At 49.9% G+C, this 16461-nt stretch overlaps 1 protein-coding gene and 1 long non-coding RNA gene across 7 annotated transcripts in view; one reads left to right on the top strand and one right to left on the bottom strand.

The window, feature by feature from the left end:
- The window catches only part of CYRIB (CYFIP related Rac1 interactor B), a 148636-nt gene that overhangs the window by 21054 nt on the left and 111121 nt on the right, over window positions 1-16461 (top strand). The gene's annotated exons all lie outside the window — the stretch shown is intronic.
- Window positions 3433-4519, bottom strand: LOC109496222. Its single transcript, XR_002152190.3, has 2 exons — window positions 4037-4519; window positions 3433-3666 (listed from the first exon to the last, which is right to left on the bottom strand). It is a non-coding gene; the product is annotated as an uncharacterized LOC109496222 (long non-coding RNA).

Below are 16461 nucleotides of genomic sequence, written 5' to 3'. Positions count from 1 at the left end.
CAGAGAGAGAGGGAGACACAGAGTCGGAAGTAGGCTCCAGGCTCTGAGCTGTCAGCACAGAGCCCGACGTGGGGCTCCGACTGGTTTACCACAAGATCGTGACCTGAGCGGAAGTCGGAAGCCCAACCGACTGAGCCACCCAGGTGCCCCTCATTCACATTTCTTGAAGACTCAGTCTCTTGCAGTTCAGGTCAGTGAACATCGGGACACCTACTGTGTGTCATGTTGTGTTGTCCGAAAGCACAGGGATACAGAGATAGTCCGTAATCCTGGACAGTAAGGGGCTTACAGTCCAGAGGTGGGGAGATGGGCATATCGTTGGATAATTCCGCTCAGCAAGGTGGCAGAATAGAGCCAGGCAACAGTGCTGCGTTTGTGTAGGTGACTCCTCATCCCAATGAGGGACCCACAAGGAAGAGGTGGGGTGAGGAGGATGCAGGGAGTTAGCGAGACTGCCCAGATAGATAGGAGTTTTGCAAAAGGGCTCAGCGTAACCAAACCCAGGGAAGTGACCGGTATTACAGCGGGTGGGGAGGCAGAGGATGGTCGATGGTCAGTCTGGAAGGGAAGGCAAAAGTCTAAATATGGGTATGCCAGGGGCCAGCAGACATTTTCTGTAAAGAACCAGATGGTAAGGGAGGGTAGGTGATGGGCATTGAAGAGGGCATCTTTTGGGATGAGCACTGGGTGTTGTATGGAAACTAATTTGACAATAAATTTCATATAAAAAAAAAAGAACCAGATGGTACATTTTTAGGCATTGTGGGCCATATGGTCACAAGCGATCTACTCTGCCATGGTAGCACCTGAGCAGCCATAGACAATCTATAAATGAGTGGGTATGGCTGTATTCCAATAAAACTTTATTGACAGAAACAGATGGTTGACCTCCTTTGGCCCATGAGCTGTAGTTTGCTGACCTCTGTTATACACCATACTAAGGAGTTTGTACTTTATGTTGAGATTATGGAGAACAGATGTGCTTCTAGTTGCTGGTAACAAGAAACTCAACTCAAGGTGGCTCAGCGAGGAAAGGAAATTAATGAACACGTGTCACTGAAACATCCAAGTAGGTAAGCTTTAGGTGGCATTTGTTCTGGGCCCTGGCTCATTTCTCTGTTCTCTCAGCTCTGCCCTCCCCTATGAACTTCATCCTCAGGCTGCCTCCCTCCTGGTGGTAATGTAGGTTCAGCAGTGCCAGCCTTCACATCTGCTTCTCTTCTCCAAATCTTACTGGACGACTTTAGGTCACGTGCACACCCTGGAGCCAATCCTGTGGCCCGGAGAATGCTCTGTGCTGATAGGCTAAGGGTCCAGACAAGGGCCGCCCCTAAGGGAGGCGTGGCCAGCCCTGCCCAAGCCACAGGGCTGCTGCCTAGTGGTGGACAAGGGTGGGTTGTGTCCACTCATGAGAGTATTGTAAGTAGACAAGTGATGTAGCCAGACACATGATTTCTAGAAAAATCTCTCTGGTGACACGGTGGGAAGGAGCCAGGCTAGAGGCAGGACACTGTTAGGAGGTTGTTTCTGAGCCTGGGAGCCAGAAGCAGGGCAGTGGTGCTGGACAGCGGAGGGAGAGAATGGGATTGTTAGAGCTTGTATCTAATTTAACATGCGATGGAGAGGGAGGGAGTGAGAAAGACAAAGTTACCAAGAAACGTCGTCTCTAGCTTGGCGACTTAGGAGAACTAGATGGGGAGCCTGGGTGTAAGGGAAGACGTGGCGTTCCGTGACGAACAAGGTGAACTGGCAGGTGGAACTTTTACCCCAGGTCACCCACCCTGGCTTTACTGCCATGCCCACCCGCCGTAGACCCCATCTTTGATTTTTAAAATTTAGGGACAGCCAGGAAAAGCTGTTTCCACAGAGGGAAGGTCATTCTTCCCCCTTAACCTCTCTGCCTTTCTGCCCTGGCTGCCAGGGTGCTCAGAGCCAAAGTTATGCTTGAACACCAGCAGCTGTAAAGGGCCCTTGGGTTCAGTCTGTTTGTTTGTCTCGGCTGTCATTTTCTTTGTCTGTTTATTATCTTCATGTGTCCTTTTTTTGCTGCAGGTTATCCCCAATCTCTTTTGGAAGGAGGCAGGGTATAAACAAATAAATGACAAAGAAAGGAGGAAATAAGGACACCGTGTCGATCCAGGGGCTGAATTTCTACCCCCTTTCTTAAATATTTGGTCTGAATTAAATTCTTCTCACCTGTGCCAGGCTGGCTGCTCTTGGACAGTAGAGATTTTCGGTTCCTGGAGGAAGGGGGCCTGTGTCTCTTTCACTTCAGTGCCTCCAGTATTTATCACAGTGCCTGGTACATACTAGGTGCTCCCTAACGGTCTGGAAAAATGAAGTGACTTGATGGCCAAGTCATGTGTTAGCTTCCTGAGCGCTGTTCGGGGGTGGCCGGGAGGATTGTTTCTCACTCTTTGACAAGTCGGCATGATGCTGGGGAGGATATTTTAACCTCTTCCAATTCATTTTTCATACTGCTCCAGATCTTTTGAAAAATGTATATCAGACCATGCCTTCCCTCTGCTAAAAACCTTCAGTGGCTTTCTGTTGTCATTTAAAAACTGAACAAAACCCAAGGTCCTGGGGATCCAGCCCCTGCCTCCTGAGTTCCCTGTTGCGTCTCTGCCTTTCCTTGCCTGTTGTCGCTGCCCCCCGCCCCACCCCACCCCCCAGCTTCTTTATGTTCCCTAGAGAACGGGGCTCTTCCTGCCCTTGGTGCATGCTGTGTCTGATCACTGTGTCCCTGGGTCTCTGCAGATCGACTTCCCTACATAGATCTTCCCTTTCACCTCAGCACCCTGTTCCTTCCCATCAAAGCTCTCCTCTCCATTTGGATGTGGTGTGTGTGGCTTGTGGGCCTGGGTGTTGGGTCTCCCCACCCCCAAAAGGTAGAGGCCCCGTTCTGTTTGTTTACCTTGGATCCCCAGAGTCTTGCCCCACAGCTGGCACTTGGTAAGTACTTTCTCAGTAAATGCTTGTCCAGTGAAAGTAGGCTGACTGTTCCTCCATTCACCCAGTATTTACTGAGCACATCCTAGGTGCCAGGCAGGCACTGTGCTACCTTAGACTTGGGGATACAGTGGAGAACAAAAGAGACCTAATGTCTGTCTTTCTAGAATTTTCATTTTGGCTCCCCAGCCTGTTCTGCCTTTAAACCACGTCTTGCTTTTTATCTAAATTCCTTCATTCATATATATGTACTTGTATGCACGTACGTACATACATAGATGTAAGTGTATTTATGAAACAATCGTTTACCGAACGCCTATGTTCTCTATATAAAATGTGCTTTTAGGCATATAAACCTGTCTGCATATGTAAAATGTGCACATAAACGTTTGTACGTGTATATGAAAAAAGCCTTTTCCAAACACTGTATACCAGAAATAAAAACACGTTTACGTATACAAAGCACGCATATACAGTGTATATGTTTACATGGTTCCCGGTGTTTACTGGGTACCCGTTCTGTGCCCACATCGTGCTGGGCACTAGGGGAGCACACTCCAGTAGAAGAGACGGGGAGGAAGGCGCCATTTCCATCTGTCGGGAAGGCCCTAAAGCTGATGGGGACAAGGCAGAGAGGTGGCCCTGGGCAGGGTGACTATAAGACGGGAGTGGGGAGGGGCATCAGGCCTGCAGGTCCTGGGTTCTGGACGCCACCTGTAACCAGAGCAGAGTCGGGTCCTGCTTGTTCCTTCCCATTCCCTTGATGAGGACGGTCTGGCGTGGTGCCTGCTGAGGGAACCGTTCTGGTGGCTCCTTACATACTGACTTAGGTGCTTGCCAGAATCAGAGATCGTCTGGGGACTAACTTAATTTGGGTTTTTTTAAGATAATCAGTGGGAGGTGGAAATTTCAGAACACCCAGAGGCTTAGATCTCATGCAGACATCTCTTTTTCCCTTAGTCTTGACTGTGGGGTCGGGGGGGAGTCAGGTCAGGTGAAAATTAAAGGCATTGCCCCCCTCCCTCACATACCCTCCGTCATCTAGAACTTGACCATTTGTCCAGGTCTTCTTCTCAGGACTTACCATTCTCTTCCCCTCTTCCCTCCTAGGTTTTGAAGACAAATGAGGGCCCTTTCAGTTCCTTTATGCCCCACGTGGTCCCCTAGGATGAGGGCTTCTTTAGTGGTGGGGGTTCTAGATCACCTGCATGAGCCCTACCTGCTGCCCACGTCCTGCACTGGCTATTGTTGAGGCGCATGGTAGACAGAATAATGGTCCCCCAGTGACACCCCATCCTAATCCCCAGAGCCTGTGAATACCATGCCTTCCATGGCAACAGGGACCTGCAGATGTGACTAAGTTCAAGTTCCTGAGATGGGAAAATCAGCCTGGGTTATCTGGTGGGCCTCATAAGAGGGAGGGTCAGAGTCGGGGAAGTAGGTGAATGAATGATAGAAATGGGGTCAGAATCGGAGATACAGGAAGCCACCCTACTTACTGGCTTTGAGGGTGGGGGAGGGGCACAGGCCAGGGGACACAGCAGCCACCAGAAACCGGAGAACACATTCTCCCCCAGAGTCTCCGGAGGGAGGGTATTGATTTCATTCACCTTGATTCAAACCCAGTAAAACCCTGTCTGGGTTTCTGACCTCCAGAATTAAAAGATAATAAATTTGTGTTGTTTTAAGATGCTACATTTGTGGTCATTGCAACAGCAGCAGTAGGAAACTAATACAAGGTGTATTTTATTTATTATAAAATCTACCCGTTACAGTTACAGTTCAGTGGTTTTTAGTCCCTTTACCCCTGGTGCAACCATGACCATAATGCAGTTCTAGGATATTTTCATCACCCCAATAAGATCTTTTATACGCATTTACAGTTACTCCCTGTCCCCAGCCCCAGGTAAACCACTAATGTGCTTTTGTCCCTCTAAATTTGTCTCTAAACTTTCCTCTCGGGCATTTCATGTAAGTGGAATCATATAGTATGTGGTTTCTGTGTCTGGCTTTTGTACTGATTCTAATGTTCTTAAGGTTCACGTGCAATGTCAAGTGCATGAGTACTTTGCTCCTTTTTATTGTGGGATAATGATCCATTGTACAGACACACCGTGTCGTCTCTACTCCACGGTGGGTAGACATGTGGGTTGTTTTCGGTTTAGGACTCTGACAGATAACGCTGCTACAAACATTCCTGTGCGAGTCTCTGTGTAGGCATGGGTTTTAGTTTCTCCTGGGCAGATACATAGGAGTGAAATTTGCTGGGTTGTGTAGAGTTTTATGTTAACTTTTTGAGGACCTGCTGAACTATTTTCCGAAGTGGTTACACTAACGTTTTTAAATTTTTTTTTTCAACGTTTATTTATTTTTGGGACAGAGAGAGACAGAGCATGAACGGGGGAGGGGCAGAGAGAGAGGGAGACACAGAATCGGGAACAGGCTCCAGGCTCTGAGCCATCAGCCCAGAGCCCGACGCGGGGCTCGAACTCACCGACCGCGAGATCGTGACCTGGCTGAAGTTGGACACTTAACCGACTGCGCCACCCAGGCGCCCCACACTAACGTTTTTAAAGCCCACCAGCACTTTATGAAGGCTCCCTCTACCTGGCTTTTCATTCCCAAAGGCTGGTGGGTAGCAAAGGGGCTGAGCAGATGCATGCACGCACACGTGTGCTGGTGTGTATGCACCTACAGCACATTTTAAAGAGATTGTTTCCACTACCTGTAACTGGCTGTAGCAGGAGTTAAAGAGAATAAAAAGTGTTCTCTTTTCTGGGCTTTGAAGAAAGAAGTTCCAGCAGCTTCCCTGCACCCCTTTTCTTCCTTGCCCCAGTATAAGCCTCCGTAAATAGTCTGTTGGGATTCTCGATCTGTGATCTTTGATCCTTCCTGCATTCTCTTATCATCGGATTTCTTTTGAGCCGTTGCCAGAATTTGCGGCTGGGGCATTGGGTGAGACCTGATTTTGGTACTTTTACTATAAGCAGAGAGACAGAAGTTCACGCCATGAGTGGAAGGCTTCGGTCCCCGTGCTTCTCTTCTTCACCCCAGCAGGTCTGCCACAGCATTAGAAGCCCCCTCCCGCCCCCCCCAGGTCAAGCTTCTGCTTGTAAGTTCTGCTTTTCCCCCTCGTCTGAGCAAGTCTAGACTCCTCACTGGGTGCGGCTAGGGGCTGGGGAGCAGATGCAGAGGTTCAGCCTATAGATAGATAGACTGCTTAGAAGGGGTGTGGTGGAGAGGGCCCCTGGCCCTGCTGTGGGGTGCGTGATGCAGGGCGAGATCCAGACATAAAGCGTGGTTAGGGAGACCCCTGTCTGTTCCTCACTAACAACAGTAAACAGAACACAAGCTTAATTTTGGACAGAGAACGTTAAAGGAATCCTGTAAGTATTACATAGTCTATTTCTTGCTGTGTGTGAAAAAGGACCATACAGATTTTGGTGACTGACGTTAACTTCCATTGGATCCCATGAGGAAAAAAGTAAGTAATTTTACAGTGATGTTAGAGGTTTTCAGTCTGAGGAGAAACCCTGCCATGGGGCTTCTAGACCCATTCGTAGGTGACTGGGTTATTGTGCTGGACGCTGCTGGCCAAGGGGTGGTCCGCCCCCAGGCAGATGATGCAGCACCCAAGGGGTGGGGTGTGGATGGGATGGTGTCAGCTGGCCTGAGCAGTTGAGGGGTTGATGGGTGGCAGGAGGGGAAAGATTCAGAGAATCTAGGGCGATGGCCTCGGTCAGCAGATTGGCCAAGGCCTAAAGCAGAGCTCAAGAGGGACTCAGCCCCTGTTCAGTGGAGGTATTACCGCCATTTTTGAAAATGAAGAAACAGGCTCAGAGAGGCTAAGTATCTTATCCAAGGCCACACAGTGAGTGAAAGGAACAGCCAGAAATCCAACTTCCAGGCTGTTCCTGAAATCACCTTTACCTTGCAAGATGCTTTTTCTTTTTCTTTTAATTCTTTTTCTTTTCTTTTTTTTTTTTTTTACATTTATTTATTTTTGATAGAGAGAGACAGAGCACAAGCAGGGGAGGGGCAGAGAGGGGAGACACAGAATCCGAAGCAGGCTCCAGACTCCCAGCTGTCAGCACAGAGCCTGATGCGGGGCTCGAACTCACAAACCACGAGATTATGACCTGAGCTGAAGTCGGACGCTCAACCGACTGAGCCACCCAGGCACCCCAACAAGATGCTTTTTCTTTAGAGATTAACGAGATAGATGCAACACAACACTTTGCCGTGAACGAACGTCCTCATGACGACTTGCTGGGTCCAGGAGAGGGTAGACATTTTCACAAAGACATTTCACCACCTAGGTCTCCACATTAGGAAGTGGAGACTGCCTGTCATTGCACAACCAGCCCCTGTGACTGTCTGTGTCGCCACTGTTACGGGTGGTAGAGAGGGTGAGAAAGCCACACTAAGTCTAAGGCTGCCAGTAACCACAGGAGCCCCGTTTTTCAGATGAGATGTAGTGCAAAGAGCAGAAAATACATATAGAGTTTCCCTGTGGCTTACATAATTTTAAGTGAGGGTGTGTTAAGTAGCATTGTAATAAAGTAAAATGGAGGTGAAGTTATTTATAACTTTGTGGAGGGGGAAGCAGAGAACCCGGTGTTTGCCCTGGCTCCTTTGCCTCTCAGCGGGGTGACCCCAGGTGTCAGTTCACTTCTTGGAATTTCAGTTTCCATTTCTGTAAAATGGGAAGATTGCCCCAGAAGATCTCTAAAACCCATTTTGGCATTAACTCTGCACACTGTGGCGATAAATACTGTCAGTTTACGTTTAGTCCAGAGAAGTTTTATGCGTGGATATTTTTCCCTATGGCCTTGGATGAAATTTACACAACTGGCCGGTTTCAGTGGGAAACAACCCCCCCCTAATTTACATAACAAAGGCTTATGTATCCCAGAGCATCTTCGTCTTGGTGGGTGTTAGAGAGCTTCGGGGAGGGTTTTGATAACTTTTGAAGGGTAGAGGCTGTGTTTATGAGGTTCTATCAGCACTAACTCCCTCTGCATGAAAAGGGGGGCTTTGGCCTCAGCGGAGGGGCTGCAGGTTACAGAACATGAGGGGAGCGCCTGGGTGGCTCTCCCCTGCTCGTACTCTCTCTTTCTCTCAAAATAAGTAAATAAGTTTAATTTTTTTTTTTTTAAAGTACATGAGGGACATAAGCTCTTGTCCTCAAAGAGCTTTTGATGTCAATTGGAATTGTAAAAACACCTACTTTGTGGAACATGACTTATGAAGCCGACTGTGCAGATGCCCGTGGAGGAACAGGGGAGCGGTCTTCAGGGCCCAGGGGCCTCGTAAGTGGTGTGAAAGGAATCTACATCACAATCCGTAGGCACTGCGAGGGGCCTGTGAAGGATTTGCACATTAGAACAGGCAGTGTGGGAGGTGCGGACAAGAGCCTGGGGTCTGGGGTCCACAGTGAGAGAGGGATGCTCTGTGTGCCCCATGCAGAAGGCCGAGGGCCCGGAGCCAGCTTCCCTGGGGGCCCTCAACAAGCCACTGCGTCAGGCCTGAAAGGGCAGCCAGGGCAGGAAGTAGGGCCTGGCAGCGACTGACCAGCAGGTCTCGTAAACCCACCGAGGATGGTGTGTATCAGGTGCTTTAGGCCACAAGTGACAGAAACCAAACTCAGGCCAGCTTAGGTTTAAAAAGGATAATTTCTTGTGTCAAGTAGCTAAACAGGCATGGCTGATCCAGGGGCCGGGTTTTGTCTGTCTCTTGGCCCTCCACCCCTTCTTCCTTGTTTCTTAGGCAGACCCTCTTTCCCAGACAGCAAGAGCCAGCCGGCGGCAGTGTGGGCCCAGGCTTATGTCTTCTCATGTTGACCACCCCACGGGGGAAACCAGGCGTCCTTCTCGCAGCGTCTGCAGCCCGAGTGCTAGAGAAACCTCTTATTAGCCACTCAGGGTCACATGCCCATTCTTGAACCTCAGGAGGACTCCCATGGCTAGTTAGGGTCACCTGCCTGTTCTGGAGCCAGCCATGGGTTCTAGAAGATTCTGTGCTTTGACCACTCTCCCCTAGCTAACATACTGGCCCCAGGAACATGTGGAGGGGAGGGCTGGGGATGCCCCATTGGAAAAGTGGGTGCTATTACCAGAAGGGGTGTGGAAGCCGGGCAGGCAACACGTCAGCTGTGCATTGCCCGGGGAGCTCAGCATCCACTTTGCTTTTTGCCTGGTTAGGGAGGCTTCTGGTGAAGCGATGACCTGAACTTGGATGGAGTGAGTGGCCTAGAGGGACAGAGGTGCGGTGGTTCCGTGGCCTGTCCTCAGTGCCACTACCATTGCCACATGAACCAGTCTCCTCCTCCCTCTCTCTCTCTCTTCTTCCGGCAAACATTAAGGCCTTGTCCCTCCTCGAATCACCCCCAAATTTTGTGCGCATTCTTCATGCCCCTCACCTATGCCCGGGGGTGATGGTCAGAATGTTTAACCCACCAGGGTAATTTCTGGAAGCCTGTTTTTAATCCTTTCCTTGCTGGATCCTGGGGGGAGGGGTGTCAGGGAGCTCTGGGGGGCATAGAGGCACTGATGGTAGGGCTCTGGGCAGCAACCAGTCCCCACCCCGTTCCAGATATTTCTTATGGGCTGATACAGCCATGCTGGGGTGGAGCAGGGGCGCACTTCCTGCTTGTGTGACAGCTTCTGGGGAGGGGGTGGAGTAGTGTGGTCCTTGCTTCCATCCCCTCCCCCAACCCCTGCCAACGTTCATACCCTCAGATGATTTTCAGTGAGCCTTTCTCGGAGCGAATATGCCATTGATTCTTGTGGAGGTCGATTGAGAAAAGCAGGGGTGATTGCATTGGAGATGTCAGCTTTCCCCCACTCACCCCGGGCTCTTGGCTGGCTCTGTGCGGTTGCTCAAGATCGACTGCCCTTTCTCTGAGGTTCTCCCAGGCCACCTCTGCCCACACTACTCTCTTTGCATCTTTTTTTTTTTTTTTCTTCCTGTAGACTGTTCAGGTTTATAGGCCTTGGAGAGTGCAAATATTTGATTTTAATTAAGGAAGTCTGGAATGAGGAATAGAAAAAAGCTACTTCTCACTTATTTCTGGGGGCTCTGGCAGGGCGGGGTGGGGATGAGTCTGGTGCCTTCAGACACCTCAACAGCCATCTGGTCCTCCAGGGGGGTCCAGGCACCCAAGAGGAGGGATCAGGAGAGGAGCCGTGAGGTGGGCCAGCTGGCCCAGGGTGGCCCCAGGGGAAGAGACGGGGGTAAATAGGGCAGGAGGATGCACACTCTGGAAGCTCTTGTGGGCCAGAATCTGGAGCACAGAGCAGGTGATGAACAATGTTAGTGCTTCCTGCTGGCTGACCCAAGGTGCCCATCTGGTCTCTTTGATTGATCTCAGCTAATAATCCTCACCACAATCTTGAGTGATAAAATTACCATTCCCATTTTATAGTTGAGGAACCTGAGCCCAGAGAGGTTAAGAAATCCATCTAAGATCACCCAGCTGCCAAGTGGCAACCCAGGTGAGTCAAGACTTCAAAGCTGTGCCCAAACTGCCCCTCCACCGTATAGTGCCCAAAGGGTGTTCTTAGAAGAGCCCCCAGACTGTTTTGAGGATAGGTGGGGTCCTAGAACTGAAAGCCCTAGAATACTGAGAATTTATCTGGACTGGCAGCCTGCATATTGACCAAGAAAGGGAGAAAAGAAAAAGGCGTATGTGTTGTGTGTGTGTGTGTGGAGTGAGGGTGGGGGAAGCAGTGGGGCAGCAGCCTGGGGTATCAGGAAGAGGAAGAACCCAGGAGCCCAGAGTTCCTGTCCCAGCCCTGCCCCCAGTGTCATGGGGCCTTGGGTGAGTCATACCATCTCTAGGAGCTGGTTTCCTTTTCAGTGAAATGAGGGTAAGAACCACAATAATAGCACTTATTGTGGGCTTCCTCAGTGCCAGAACCAGCCCTGAGACACAGGACCAGCGTGGACCTCAGCATCTGCCCTGGGGTGCTCAGGGGTTAGTGGGCAAGAAGGACACCCTCCACCCCACCAGTGCTGCACATGAGACATTAGACAGGTTCGTCCTTGGACCGGTGGGTCCTGGGGAACCAGAAGGTGCTCTTCAAGTTGGGATGTGAGGGAGGGGGGCAGCTTGAAGGGCCCTGCAGCCTTCTCAGTGCTGCCCCCGCAGCAAGGGGAAGGAACCATTAAGAAAGGGACTTCTTGGAGCGCCTGGCTGGCTCAGTCGGAGAAGCTTGTAACTCTAGATCTTGGGGTCGTGAGTTTGAGCCCCACACTGGGTGTTAAAAAAGGTGGGGAGGACTTTTTCCTGCAGCCTTAGGTAGTATTTCTTTCTGTGGGTGATCCTTCTCATCTTGGCTGCATATAAGAATCCCCTTCTCAGGGGCACCTGGGTGACTCAGTTGGGCATCCGACTCTTGACTTCGGCCCAGGTCATGGAGATCTCGCGGTTCTCAACAGTGCAGAGCCTGCTTGGGATTCTCACTCTCCCTTCCTCTCTCTGTCCCACCCCCCTCAAAAAAAAAAAAAAAAAAAAAAACTTTAGAAAAAGAATCCCCTTCCCAAGCATTCAGATGAAGAATATTGAGTCCCCAGCTGCACAGCAATCACCTGAGAGCTTTTTGCAAACACCAGTTCCCAGTCCTGGGGAACACTTGGTTTTTGAAAAGCTTTCAGGGTGATGCTGATTTGCAGCTTGCCCCTGGAGGGGTACATACCGCCCATTCCTGCCGCTTGGGGATGGATTCCTTAGGGCCTGGGGAGGGGGGCAGGCTCCAGAGAGCACCTGCTGCCCTGGGGTGGGGGTGGGGGGCTCCTTGCTGGCAGCCTGCGGGAGGGAGCAGGTGCGTAGGGGGCTGTGCGCTGTGAAGGATGTGCTCCAGGGTGGTTCCCCCCCCCCCCAGCACGCTCTGCTCCACCTGCCCCATGTCCCTGGTTCCTCTGCACTGCCTCCTCCCTTCTCTGTGACCAGCCTGGATCCCTGCTCCTGGCTCTGTGTAGGGCCCCACTCAGGTGAGCTGGCTCAGTGTCTCCTAGATACCCAGTGCCCGCTGCCCCAGGGCGCCTTCTGATGGGGCTCAGTGACAGCCCTCGACAGGCCTGGGACAGAAATCAAGTCCTGGCGAGCCCCGTGGGACAGCCGTGGCAGTTTAGAATCTGAATTTAAACCCGATGCGTATTTTGAAGATCTGGTTGAAATGATTCCCATTCATTCGCTTTTGGGGTTCAGAGTCAAAAAAAATTTTTTAAGCATTTTTACATAGATTTGGTTTACTTCTAAAGAAATCCTATTTCTTGAAGTTCAGCGGGCCAGCCACTTCCTGAACATTGTCCCCTAGTAAATTTGGAAGGATTACAGATGAAGAAATGTGTTTCCCCAAGAAGGTGTGACACATTTGTAAATGAGGGAGTTGGTCCAGGATTTGGACCAAGGTCTGTCTGACTTCAAAGCTCATTCGTCTGCACAGCAGTGGACCCTGGTTCTGTGTATGTAACACTAGAGCTGAGCTGCCCAGTGCAGTAGCCACTAGCCACATGGGGTGATTTAAGTTTCAAGTAATTAAAATTAATTAAAATGTCAAAACTCAGCTTCTCAGTTCACCGAGCCAGAAGGCGGGTGCCAAGTAACGACGCGTGGCTGGTGCTGCCTTACTGGACGTCGCGGATGTTGCCGAAAGTTCTGTTGGACAGTGGTGGGCTACAGGGACCAGTTGGCACAGATAGGGCTCGGGGCCCAGCCTGGATGTCTGAGCACAGTTAGCGGAAGGAGCAGTGAGCAGGCTGTCTGACCTCACTGGTATCCCCTGCTAGAGTGACCAGCCCTCCTGCTTTGCTTGGAACTGAGGGGTTTCCTGGGACTTGGGACTTTCCTTGCTAAAGCTGGGAATTTCCCTGATAAGCGGGGATGCATTGGTCACTCTCTTCACGACCCAGTTTCCATGTAAGTGTCACTGCTGTGCCCGGGTCCAGGACATAAAGAATTTAACAAAGAGTCACTCAGAGCTCCGAAGTGAGCTAGCTGAATAAGCGATGGCATCATTCAGGTATAGTGAGAACAGTGCTCTGGGAAAGGGAGCATCGGGGTAAGGTGTGCCCAGCAGGGGCCCCTGTCTACACTGAAGGCTCTTTGAATGGGGACTGAGAGTGGACATCTGGGAAGCAGGTCACCAGGTGAAGGAGTCTGGAAATGGGAGGAAGCTAAGTGATCGTCCCTGGGTAGTGAGTAGTGGGAATACTTGGGAGCCAGTTGTGACTCTATAGAATCAGGGAGTTAGACCAGAAGTAATATTCTGCACCTCAGGGCTCCTGGGTGGCTCAGTCGGTTAAGCAAGCATCTGACTTCGGCTCAGGTCATGATCTCACGGTTCGTGGGTTCGAGCCCTGCATCAGGCTCTGTGCTGACAGAGCTTTCTCTCTCTAGGAGAGAAGGGAGGAAAGGAAGACGGTAATTAGGAGACACCGTTGCTGACTGTCCCAGGCCTGGAGCCGGGAGGAAGGTGTGCCCATGTGGCATCTCATAGTCCTTCAAGAAGGAGAGTTACAACCTCCGTGAAGACAGTGTGCTTTATTCCTCCAAATGTTAGGATGGCAAAATATTTGAAGTTAAGCTTGGCTACTTTTGTGGGGGGGGAACCCCAAGCCAGAGAATTTTTGTAAACTTGGGGTGGACCCTAGAATCAGTTATGTTATCTCAAAAGAACCCCAAATATGTGTGGGATTCGTATCTCTGGGCACGCATTGGAAGTCAGGAGGATTTTGTATGTTCCCTGTGTTAGGACTGTAGAAAGGTGATATATATTTAACTATGCTTACGTGCATGTGGATGCATGCAGAACCTTCATGTATAATCCTTAATATTTGAAGCACATTCTTGGGGATTAGGCATATGTCTGGTTTTGCAAATAAAAGCAATGCTGAAGATCGTGGGTCCTGTTGTCGGGTAAGATTGCCATAGCTAGTTAGCGATAGTTGTGATTAGGAAATTAAAAACACCTGAGACTATGTTTCAAGGGACATCTCTGCCCAGTGTATTACCTGCTTTTCTGGACTGTGTACTTGGCAAATTAATAATAATAATAATAATAATGATAATATGTAGTGACAGAGTCATGGAGAACCTGGTTAATAGAAAAGATTGTATCCTGAATAGATCCAGGAACACTTTAGAAACTCCAGCATAGGGGAGGGCTCTGGAATGGTCCTGGGGAGATGGCGCCCGCCATAGCATGAGTCTGGGAGTGTGTCCTCTAGGGATCGTCTGTAGCTCCATTACAGTGGGGGTTCCAGACATGGCAGTTTTTCCAACAACAAAAATGAATCAGCCAGGACAAATTGGAATCCCTTGTGTGAGGCCTTCACAGGACCATCTCACACTAGTAATTCAGTGCTTGGCCAACCAGAGGGTTAAATGAAAACGTGAGTTACACCAGTTTTAATATTCAGGTACTATCCGTGTCTAGCTATCTAAAGTACTGTATACACTTGATCATACAGAAACTAAAATTAGTTCTTCTACTAGTGACACAAGGTGCCGACCGTCAAGGTGCTTATGATCTCATTGAAAGAGCCAAATGTTGGGAGCTAATGCAAATGGCGGAGAAGGCAATGTCAAGTTCAGGAGATAGAGTTGAGGGAACGATGGACGTGAACTGCAGTTCTTCCCTTAACGTTGTTGTCCCCAACTATCACCTCCCCATTTCTGCTTCTCGTTCAGGCTAGGTGTCTAGGGCTGCCTCTGTGACCCTGTCCTTTGTGTTTCTTCGTCACCCCGTGGCTGCTCTGTCAGAGCCCTGGTGTTGCAGGAGCCAGTCCGCGTGCTCCCCTGAGCATGAGGTCTTTCGAGAGGGCCTCTCTGTCATCTTCTCCATCTCTCTTGCCCCTTTGACTCTTCCTGGCCGGTGACAGTCATCCTTACGTTCTTTTTTTTGTTTTTTTTAACTTTATTTATTTTGAGAGAGAGAGGGCTGAGGGAGCAGAGAGAGAGGGAGAGAGAGAGAGAGAGAGAGAGAGAGAGAGAGAGAGAATCACAAGTAGGCTCTGCACCATCAGCGTGGAGCCCGATGTGGGGCTTGAACTCCCGAACCGTGGGATCATGACCTGAGCCAAAGTTGGATGCTTAACCGACTGAGCCCCCCAGGCGCCCCTAGTTGGCACTATATTCTTACTGAGCAACCAAGCTGTTACTAGCCAAAGGCCCTTGTGTGATCACGTGTGACCTTGTCTTAGGGCTGCAGTAACAAAATACCACACACTGGGTGGCTTATAGACTACGGGTTTTTCTCATTGGCTGGAGGCTGGAAGCTGGTGATTAGGGGACCACCATGGTCAGCTGAGTGCCCTCTTCTGGGTCACAAGATTTCTCCCTGTGTCCTCATACGGTGGTAGTGGTGAAGGAGCTCGCAAGGTCCTCTTTTATAAGGCTACTAGCCCCACCTATGAGGGCTCCCTTCTCACGACCTGAGCACTTCCCAAAGGCGCCACCTCCTAATACTGCCACGTTGCGTGTTGGGATTCCAGTGTGTGAATTTTAGGGGAACACAACCTTTTAGACCATAGCACTTGTTAGTGACATATAATATACACATAAAGAAGTGCACATCATGATTATTTTTGTACGTGGTTTTTTGTTAATTTTTTTTTAATGTTTATTTGTTTTTGAGAGACAGAGAGAAACAAAGCATAAGCAGGGGAGGACAGAGAGAGAGAAAGAGACACAGAATCCGAAGCAGGCTCCAGGCTCAGAGCTGTCAGCACAGAGCCCGATGCGGGTCAGATCATGCTGAGCCACCCAGGCGTCCCTGTATGTGGTTTTTTTTTTTCTTCTTTTTTTTTTTTAATGTACGTGTCTTTATTATTTTTGTACATCATTATTTTTGAGTCCAGCTGATTTATTTATTTATTTATTTTTTAAATTTTTTTTTCAACATTTATTTATTTTTGGGACAGAGAGAGACAGAGCATGAACAGGGAGGGGCAGAGAGAGAGGGAGACACAGAATCGGAAACAGGCTCCAGGCTCTGAGCCATCAGCCCAGAGCCCGACGCGGGGCTCGAACTCACGGACCGTGAGATTGTGACCTGGCTGAAGTCGGTCGCTTAACCGACTGCGCCACCCAGGCGCCCCGAGTCCAGCTGATTTAAAACCTGACAGAGTAGATGTTTGGACACGGAAGGCATAGGGATGCAGGGTGTAGCTTGCTCAGGTACAAGCAACAGAAGGGTTATTCTGACCAGTGTGAATCCTGAACTGGGGACAGCAAAGCCTCCAGCATAGCTGCTGGTCTCCTGTCATGGCACAGCATGAGGAGAGGATGAGGACAGACCAGTTTCATCTGAGCAGGACAGAGCCAGAGGTTCGGACATTTTCATAGAGAAGAGCTCCTTGTTTGGGTTAAGAAATTACATTTTGTTTTTTAAAACAGATTTGTGGTTTCTCAGAACTGAGGGGTGATGTGAACACATGGAACAGTCACCTTCCTGGGGCGCCTAGGTGGCTCAGTCGGTGAAGCATCCGACTCTTGGTTTCAGC

This window comes from Felis catus, chromosome F2, assembly GCF_018350175.1.
Source record: "Felis catus isolate Fca126 chromosome F2, F.catus_Fca126_mat1.0, whole genome shotgun sequence".
Lineage (NCBI taxonomy): Eukaryota > Metazoa > Chordata > Mammalia > Carnivora > Felidae > Felis > Felis catus.
This window is presented reverse-complemented; position numbering and strand designations above follow the sequence as displayed.